We start from the raw sequence: 9,921 nt of genomic DNA, 5'->3' as shown, positions 1-9,921 counted from the left end.
CTTGGAGAAGTGTTCTGTGATTTGATCAGATGAGACTCTGGGAAGCCGTTGTTGAGAGCCCCCTGGCTTTGAAAAACCCAGATGTTAATTTGGTATGGATGTAATGGTTGTCTGGAAACCTGTCTACTTGATCTGTTTCTCTGTCTTGATAATTCTGTTTGTATACTCTGAAGTTCGGGGTGCTGACCTTTTTCCCCTGAACTAGGTAAATGATACATATTTGACTGATTAAAGTAAGCTTGTTAATCCATTTTGAGTTGCTTTCCTTTATGAAAGCAGATCCAAGAACCTGTGTAGGCAGCCACCCTGGGGATGCTGGGGTGCTTGCTGCTACAGATATCATGGACCCTTTAGGGATAGAGAGAGATGGGGAGTTTTTAGACTACAGATGATGTTTCTTAGAAAATTCACTAAAGAACAGACTATGTAAGGATGCCATGCCATTTCAGCCACCTGAAACTATATACCAAGTGTCTTTAATCATGGGTTCTCATTGTTTCCCCCGGACTTCTGCTGTATGAGGAACGTTTTTATTTTTCCCAAAGCTTTTGATACATTTTATTTTTACATTATCTTGTTTTCCAAATATATATTCCTCCCCTGTCCTTCTGCAGTCTTCTCATGCAACAAAGAATAAAAAAAAGAGAAGAGAGAGGAAAAAAAAAATCAGTTTAGTATAATAAGCTAGAATATCAACAGAGTCTAGCCCTCCCCAAGCACTGCTCCGGCTGCATCGTGCTCACACCGAGCTCTGCCCCCGCAGCGCTAGCACCGCCACCGCTCCCTCCCTCTTTCTGCCGCCATGATCATCTACCGGGACCTCATCAGCCATGATGAGATGTTCTCCAACATTTACAAGATCCGGGAGATCTCGAAAGGGCTGTGCCTGGAGGTGGAGGGGAAGATGGTCAGTAGGACAGAGGGTACCATTGATGATTCATTCATCGGTGGGAATGCCTCTGCCGAAGGTCCTGAGGGGGAAGGAACAGATGACACTGTAATCACTGGAGTTGACATAGTAATAAACCATCATCTTCAAAAAACTAGCTTCACAAGAGAATTCTACAAAAAGTACATCAAAGACTCTATGAAATCAATCAAAGGCAGACTTGAAGAACATAAGCCAGATAGAGTAAAACCTTTTATGACAGGAGCTGCAGATCAGATCAAACACATCCTTGCTAATTTTAAAAACTATCAGCTCTTCATAGGTGAAAACACGAATCCACATGGCATGGTGGCTCTCTTGGACTTCCGTGAGGATGGTGTGACTCCATATATGATTTCTTTAAGGATGGTTTAGAAATGGAGAAATGTTAACAAATTCAGCGGATTATTTTGAATCACCTGTCATCATAACTGGCTGCTGCTTTTTGTCCTCTGCACAACACCAGGACTTGGACAAACTTGGACTGATGTCATCTTAAGCTTTATTCATTTATTTTTGACCTTTATTTATTTGGAGGGGAGGTATTGTTTTAAAAACATGTCATGTAGGTTGTCTAAAATAAAACACATTTAACCCCCCCCCCCGAAAAAAAACAGAGTCTAACATTATATGGAATGTTTCTCACCCATTGCCTCCACCATAGTAAAGGAGAGAAGGAGATGCATATTCTCATATCTTCTTTAGAGTCATGATTGATCATTGTAAATACACAGAGTTAAGGCCTAGGTTCAAGTCCTCCTTTGATACATACTAACTGTGTGACCCTGACCAAATCACTTAAACTTTCAGTGCTCTAGGGTGGCAACATGCTGTGGTTATCCATTGCAGAGAAGATGCCAACCTGCAGTATGGAAGGAAGCACTCCTTGGGAGCTCTACCAATGGAATCATAGTGCCAGTCCCAAATTATATCCCTATATACAAGATAAAAATGGTGGATATAAAGCTGACTAGAAAACAATCCTTGACCTCACTAAGCTTATAATTATAACTGGTTACATTTATATATTGAAACTCAGGCTTTAGAAAACACATTATGATCATCACATAAAGTAGCTAATTTAAGTATTATTTAAATTCTTTTTTGCCATATTGGAAGTGATGCTTCTCTTCTTTGAGTTCATCTATCAAATCTTTATAGTCTGAACTACACAATTAAACCTTTGATTCTTTACTACCTTGTATTATTCTTAAATCATCTTATGTGTGTCTCCCCAATCCCTAACTCTCAGGGCTATGAATATGGCTTGTCCTTTTCTTTAATCCCTGGCATTTGAAGGTATAAAAGTCACTCAATAAGATACATAGAATTATTTTAGGTCTGAGCTGGAAAGAAACTTAGAAGTTATCATCATTGTACATCTAAAAAGTTATTTGTTCTATGATTGATTGTGATAATGGAAACTTTCAATTGTACTGTAGATAATGGACTATTTTTTCTGATGAAATGTCAATAGGAAAATCTGAAGGAAGATGAGATTGGATAGTTTCTTCCCCAAACTGTATCTGTTTCCTAATTTGCTTTTCTATGGGTCCCTGAAAACACAATTTTGCTAATCACATGTCATTAATGCCTCCTTGTCCCTTACCCTCCATCATTCAAATAGTCAACCTGTCAATTGGATTATTCTTTTTGTAATATTTCTTACATTTATCCTTATTTTCCATTCTAACATTCATGACTCTAGTTCATGTCCTCTGACTTTATTATTGTAATCATGTCCTCTGACTAGCATTATTGTAATACTTTCTAATTGTTATCTGTGCCTTTTATCCCTCATGGTATTTGCTTCAATTTCCTCAATTGTATAATAGGGATAGGAGAGATTAGATTTACGCTAGGTATCCTTTGGCTTAGGATCATCTCAGATTTTAACTTTGATGATCTATCTGGGGTGCTATATGAAAAATTCACTCTTTAGCTCATTGTGTTATCACTGAGAGTTAACTCTGGGAAATCTGAATTTCAAGATTTTCACAGGCATGGATACAAAGTTCTATACAAACTCTTAAAATAGCAATTCAAATATTGAGTCAGGGTAACCTTTATTTCACCTTACAAAAATGCACGAGACACAAAATACTCAGAAAGCATCAAAACAAACAATAGAGTTCTGTATCTCTGATAAATTCCATTTCCCCCCACAGTATCCTAAAGTCCTCTAAGTCCAGTGCCACTCTCTGATTTGAATTTTTTTTGGAAGTAAAATGAGTTTAAGTATTCCAGTGGAGAAAGCTTTCTTTCCTACATTCTGGTGAGTCTTTCAACAAGGATGAATTCAGTCTTCCTCTTTACCTTTCTGAGACACATAGTGTGATCTAGTTTTTAATACCCGCAGAAAGAAATACACTTGGCAACATTCCTTTTTATTTTTGTATGTTCTTTCACTATCATATGACATTTTGAAAACTTGGACTCAGTTGAAAGGGAAATGCATTTGGATCTTCTAGACAGACAATTCCCTACATATTGGATGAATACCAATTGAGTAACTCAATGCAGTAGTGTACTACCAAGTCTGTGAACTATTGTCCTCCATATCATTATTTTAGTCCCTTGTAATTTTTTTTCCTTCCAGTACTGGTACCATGTGGTATAACCCTCTTGTCTCACCAAAAGTATCCCTTCTCCAGAACTTATCCTTCTCTCAACAGAAGGCCAGAACCCTGAAGTCTGAAACTCTGGAGTTACCTACAATATACAACCCTTAGGGCTATGCTACTTCTGCAGCTAAAAGGATAGCTTTTATTATCATGCTACTCAAGAAATTCCCACTTTATTCTAATTAAGAAGCTGGGCTTTAGAAATACTTTGTCCAGGAACTTCCATCTTGGGTTATGGATAATCCCCTGGCTTCTTTAGTTGGAAGTAATCCATTAATTACTCTTATTATGGTGATGGTGATGGGGAGATAATTTTTTCTTTACCCTCCCTTCTGTGCTCCCAAGATCTTTCCATAAGAAATATAGATGTGAAAAAAGGTAAAAAAGTTTAAGGGAGTTATATTAGCATGATTTTATCCAAATGGATGAATTAACTCAGAAGATCCTGTGCTCTTAAAGGTCTGAGCCAATTAAATCATCTTTAAGTAGCTCCCATCTGTGAAACCAATCACACAGTTCATAGGATTATAAACAAAAGATTGCATCTGGAAGGAATTGTTAATTTCAACCACTTCATTTTATAGTTTATGAAACTGAGATTAATAGAAGTTAAATGGCAGGACCAGAATCACATTGCCTGTAGAAATGTGAGATTCTTTTTGAACCCATTTCTTATTCACTCCATATCAATTACTCTGTCCACATACTATGCTGCATCTTGAGGCACTAAGGACATCTCTAAGCCAAGCTATTCCCCTTGTGATAGCAACACTCATTGAATATTAGTTCTCTTGAGCCTTCACAATAACTTGCTAATTGGCATATTTATACTCATCCAATGGAGTTGCTTTTAAAAGTTCCCCCAAAATGTTCACAAATTTGTTAATTTATGTAGTTGAAATTATCCAGGGAACATTTTATAACTCTTCTATATTTATGTAGCACTCATGGTGGCAATACGTCAGGGAAAAAATCATTGGTGAAATAATAACTCATATTTATTTACAAAGTATAGGTTCCACATGACTCTGTAACCCCCTCTTGCCCCAGATTCAGTGGGATGACTTAGAGTTATCAATGGCTTATGTTTGATCCCCATCGAATACAAACCTTTTTATTAGACCATCCAAATACTAATATATCCAATAAGAAAAAAATAATTATTTCATCCAGGACACATAAATATTACAAAAGGGTGGAGTAGTAGAGTCATTCTCTGGTTCATATAAACAAATGGTTGTAATATTTTGCACCCTAAGTCTCAGCTTTTTCCCTTCTTGATTCACACTTCCTTCACCCCCAGAAAAGAAAAATAGAGTCATAGTTAATTCAGATTTTATCATCATTTATCATAAATACTTAGAGTCTTTCTATATGAGTCTTCCAGTTTTGTGGGAATTTAAATGAAGAAGAGAATTTTTGAAGCTTCTCATTTCAACATTGAAGGCATCAGGATCCATCTAGAATTCCTGGGATTTGAGGTGACTTTATCTTTCCAGATCTCCTCTAATTGCACTTCTGCTATTTGTCTCTTCTACTTCTACTTGTGCTGAGCATTTGACTCCATATTGTAAATTTAAAACCTAGCAAAACATTTCCTATCATCAGGATACACATTTGATAGAGCTACTACTCTGTAGTCAAACATACTCTCTTCTGGAAAAAAAAAATGTTCCAGAGAATTTTTCAAAATGAGTCATGTTTTATCAGCTCCAAAAAATTTGAAAGAAATGAAGTCATCAGACCTTTTCTCTTCTGTCATGTCCAATATATCTAGAGTTTTATTATGAATATGGTTTATTTATTATATATAAAGATTATTATTTATACAAAAGATTATGCTTTTCCAAAGACAGTGTTATATAATAGGTAGTGCAAGTATTAGAACTCTAACTTGCCCAGGGTCACACAACTAGTAAAGATAGAATACAGGATTTGAACTCAGATATCCCTTGATCCTAAATACATCAGGTTTTCTTCCTTCAAAAAATGGATGAAACAAGGTGAAGTTCTATTCTAGACCTGATTTTCACTAACAGAGAAGAACTGGTTGCTGACTTGGAAATGATGAGAACCTTGGGAAAAAATGACAGCTATAACTAAAAAGAAAGAAAGGGAAATGCAGCAATATATATATATATATATATATATATATATATACATATATATTAGAAATTACATTTTTGGTAGCAGATTTCAATTTATTCAGAAGAAAGATAGACAGAATTCCATGGATGATAATGCTCCAGGGGAATTCAACCCAGATGGTATGGGAAATGCTCAAGTATGAAATTCTGAAGGCAAAAAAAAATCAATGAACATGAAAATTGATTATTGTCTAAAGAGGATAATGGGGACTTACAAAGAACTCACTAAACTTCTTGAATTTTACAAAAGGAAATACAGAGAAGATGGAAGCAAGGTCACATAATAAAAAATGAATATAAGAATGTGGCATGACCCTGAAAAATTGATCAGAATGAGGCTGGTGAGGGAAGCTAAGGACAATAAAGAAGGATTTTAAAATTATTAAGAGAGAAAAAAATAGAATAAAAGAAAGGATAGGCCCTAGCTTGGGTAGGTGGAGCCATAGTAATTAAAAGAAAAAGTTAAAACAATACTTCTCAGTTTTCACATTGTTTCAATTGTCTCTAAAAAGAATGACGATTGCTCTGGAAATGACAGAACAAAAATGACTAATAGTTGATATCCAAAATAAATAAGGAGAGGATAAGGAAGACTCAGATGCTTTTCAAGTCCCTTAGTCAATATTAATTAGATCAGTTATTTCTGAATAAAAGGGAAAATATTGCTGAACCAATGCCAGTGATTTTTGAAATATTCAAAATCATAAAAGATACACGAAAGTGGAGAAGAACAAATGCTACCCCTGTTTTCAAAAAAGGGAAGATAACTGAATATAACAAATTTAAATCTCTGGTCTTAATTTTGGCTGCTAGGCAGTAAAGTTGTAAGGTATAAAATAATCTCTCAAAATCAATTGCACTTGCACAAGATAATAATAAAATACAAGAAGAAATAACAGGATGGGAAATTCCATTCCAAATAACTACAAAGTTCATATACTATCTAGGACTGGATCCAACAAAGCATACAAAAGACTTGTTTAGATTCAATTACAAAGTGCTTCTTAAAGAAATAAAGAAAAACATAAGTAGATGTGACTTATTCAGAGCTCATGTTTGGACTGTGTCAGTGTAATAAAAATGGTTAAGGCCAAAGTTCATTTATACTTTTAATGCTATACTGATGAATTGTCAAGGGGTCAAACTAAAATATTAACAAATTCATGTAGAAAAACAAAGATCTAGACTATCATGGAAACTGATGGAAATAGGAAGGGAAAATGGGAGAATAGCCATTCCAGACCTCAAATTATATCAAAAAAGCAGTAATTATCAAAATCATTTGGTACTGCATAAAAAAGATAGATAAATGGAATAGACCAGGTAAGGGAGAATAAGAAACCATGGATCTCAGTAATTCAGTTTGATAAAGCAGGCAACATAATTTATTATGGTTGTTCATACTTTATTTTTGAAGAAAACAATGAAATCATGGGGTGATGTCTTGACTTACTTGGGAATTGGATTTGGGTGAGGAAGAGTTGCACAAAGTCATCAGCCTCACTCTCTCTTCCTGAGTCATTGAAGTTCAGTGGCAACACAAAAGTCAATATGACTAATGATGGCCTGGGATGCAGTGGATGACCTTGATATCTTCAATGTCTGACCAAGCAATAAGCACTCCATAGTACCTGCTTCAACTGCTTTCATGGTTATTGTAACTAATTGTTCTTATCCACCCATTCCACTGGGGGAAGTCTTTACATGCTTGTGATAGACATCCCCTAACTCTCCAATAGCTTTGAGGCCTGTTTGTTACCCTGAAACTGGTTAACGCATCTGCCAAGGTAATTTTACCAGGGTGTGACTGCTGCAATGGTATAGCTTTTTAACATCACAGGTGAGAGTTAGGTGACAAGTGGACACCAAAGCTAGATGAGCAACGCTGAAAAGGATCAATCAGTCCTCACAGCACGGGCACTAGTCCTCCCCGAACACCCCATAAATCCTATAAAATAAATTGCTAAGACTTTGAATGATAGGAAAAAATAGAAAGGAATGATGTGGGGGAGGGGAAGTAGGATATCAGAGCAAAGTGAGTATTTCTGCAGAACTCTTCTAAGCTGATCTTATAGATAACTTTTTAAAATGACCTCCGACTGAATTATGACTAGAATTACAGAAAAGTCTCATTATTTTATATTATTCCAGCTGAGAAGAATAGAAAAGAGAGGTTCATGGACACGGGAGTGGGGGATGAGCAACACATATAAAAGAACCAGCACTGACTCTGGGTCCTGGGGACAATGTTAGCATCCTTGGCAACTGGATACAGGAACATGTAACAGTTGGTAGCTTCTTTATACCCTGGAACTGGGATCTCAGTTCCAGGGTATAAAGGAGGGGTTATGGTTTATATTTTTGTGGGAGGGGTAACTGGGAGGATGGTTACCAGAACTCTTCCTAGATCACACCACCTTGGAAGCACTAAAAACCTATAGGCCCTCAAATCTAGGAACAGAAAATCTGGCTGGCCACTCCTCTTCTCAAATAGAGCCCAAATCTAGCATAAAATCCAAAAAATAATTAAGCTGAGAGAGTGATCAAATAACAATAAGAAAAAGAACCTTATTGTAAAAAGCTTCTATAGTAACAGGGAAGCCCAAGACACAAACTCAAATGAAGACAATGACATGTATAGGCAAAGCCTCAAAGAAAATGCTGATTAGGGTGGCTAGATGGTGCAGTGAGTAAAGCGCCAGCCCTGGAGTCAGGAGGACCTGAGTTCAGATTCGGCCTCAGACACTTAACACGCATAAAAAAACTAGCTGTGTAACCTTGGGCAAGTTATTTAACCCCAATTGCCCTCCAAAAAGGCAAAAAAAGAAAGAAAATGATGATTAGATACAAATGCATCAAGAATTCCTAGAAGATAAAAGGAAAGAGAAAAAAAATGATTGTAAAATTAAATAAGAGTGGTAGAGGAAAAAATGGAAAAGAAGTAAGAGCGATGCAAGACAATTATGAAAAGAGGTAAAAAAAAAACCTCACTGAAGAAAATATCTAAACCTAAATGCAAGCAACCAGAAAGAAATATGTAATGAAATATGGAGATTTAGAATCTATTAATATAAATGAATGATGGACTTAAAATTCACCATTTTGGAAGGCCAGGGATCTAGCATTACAACCAAGCAGAGCCTATTCAACAAAGTTGAGTATAATCCTATAAGTGAAAAATGAATATTTAGTGAAATAAAGGACTTCCAAGCACTCCTGATTAAAAGACCAGAAATGAGTAGCAAATTTGGCACTCTAACATAACACCAAGATACATTGGTAAACATAAAAGAAATCAAAAGAAATTAGTAAGATTACACTGTTTGCATTGTTCTATGGAGAGATGATACATATAATGCCTAATAACTTTATCATGTTGAAGGTAGTTTAAGATTTTTGCATAGATAGAGAGCAATGATAGGAGTGTATTTTATTGGTATAATCTCAAAAAAAATGGAAAGGTGACAGAGGTATGTACTATGAGAAAGGGGAAAGGAGATGATGATTGGGGAAAATTATCTCACATAAAGGAGGAAGACATTTTACATTGGAAGGAAAAATGTGAGGAAGTTGTGAATTCTTGGAGATCACTCTCTTAACTGGTTGAAAGGGGAATGATAAACAAACATGTATATACACACATATGCAACACAATATATATGTATATGCACATATATATGTATATACATATATAGCAATACATTAGCAATCATATATCTGTATCTATCTCCTTATCTATATACATCTACCTATATAGTATAGAAAATAATCTTACCCAACAGGGAAGTAGCAGCAGGAAAGACAAGAGGAAGGGAGAATGGTGGTTATAGGCAATGTAGATTAACCAAAAAGAGCAAACGTTAAACAAATTTTTGATGAGGGGACAGGGTAATAAATAGGAGATAATAGAATGGAGAAGAATACAGAGTTAACAATCATAACTGTGCATGTAAATAATATGAACTCAGCTATAAAATAGAAGTAGATAGCAGAATGGATTAGAAACCAAAATTCAACACTTAAGAGACACATTTGAAATAAAGATACACAGAGTGAAAATAAGGGACTGAAGGAGAAACAGTTAAACTTTAGCTTTTAAAAAAGGCAGTGATAATGAAAGAAATTATTTTCTATTATATTAATAAGCAATGATTAAATTAGGATTAAAGTTTCTTTCCTTTATTTAGATAACCAGGGATCAGTCCCTGTAAGTCAGACAACT

The 9,921-nt window shown here is 35.5% G+C and overlaps 1 pseudogene; it reads left to right on the top strand.

Annotated features, from left to right (window-relative positions):
- The first annotated feature begins 775 nt into the window (after window positions 1–775).
- LOC138142278 (translationally-controlled tumor protein-like) lies at window positions 776–1,493 on the top strand (annotated as a pseudogene).
- The last annotated feature ends 8,428 nt before the right edge of the window (window positions 1,494–9,921 follow it).

This window comes from Petaurus breviceps, unplaced genomic scaffold (assembly GCF_028583685.1).
Source record: "Petaurus breviceps papuanus isolate PSGF00001 unplaced genomic scaffold, PetGlider_PUasm1.0 90556, whole genome shotgun sequence".
Taxonomy (NCBI): Eukaryota; Metazoa; Chordata; class Mammalia; order Diprotodontia; family Petauridae; genus Petaurus; species Petaurus breviceps.
The sequence above is the reverse complement of the archived record's forward strand: the minus strand, read 5'-3'. Positions and strand labels throughout refer to the sequence as shown.